Genomic DNA, 233 nt, shown 5'->3' with positions numbered 1-233 from the left:
CTGCAGTGAGGAGTAGTTCAACGGACTTATTGCACGAACAACTGCATTGAAAGATATGACAGCAGACGACTTGCAGACTCCTGTTGGAGATGGCGCTGAAGCAGCTGCCGTCCTCACCATTCTAATTGCAGGTTTGGTTGCTATGCTAACAGTCGTCTCTGCCTAGAAAGGCAAACTTCCGTTAGTTGCCTAGATAGCACCCCATTTCCTCGTCAGCTAGTCTGCAGAGCACT

The sequence above is a fragment of the Eimeria mitis genome, genomic scaffold, assembly GCF_000499745.2.
Source record: "Eimeria mitis Houghton genomic scaffold, Emh_scaff519, whole genome shotgun sequence".
NCBI lineage: Eukaryota > Apicomplexa > Conoidasida > Eucoccidiorida > Eimeriidae > Eimeria > Eimeria mitis.
This window is presented reverse-complemented; position numbering follows the sequence as displayed.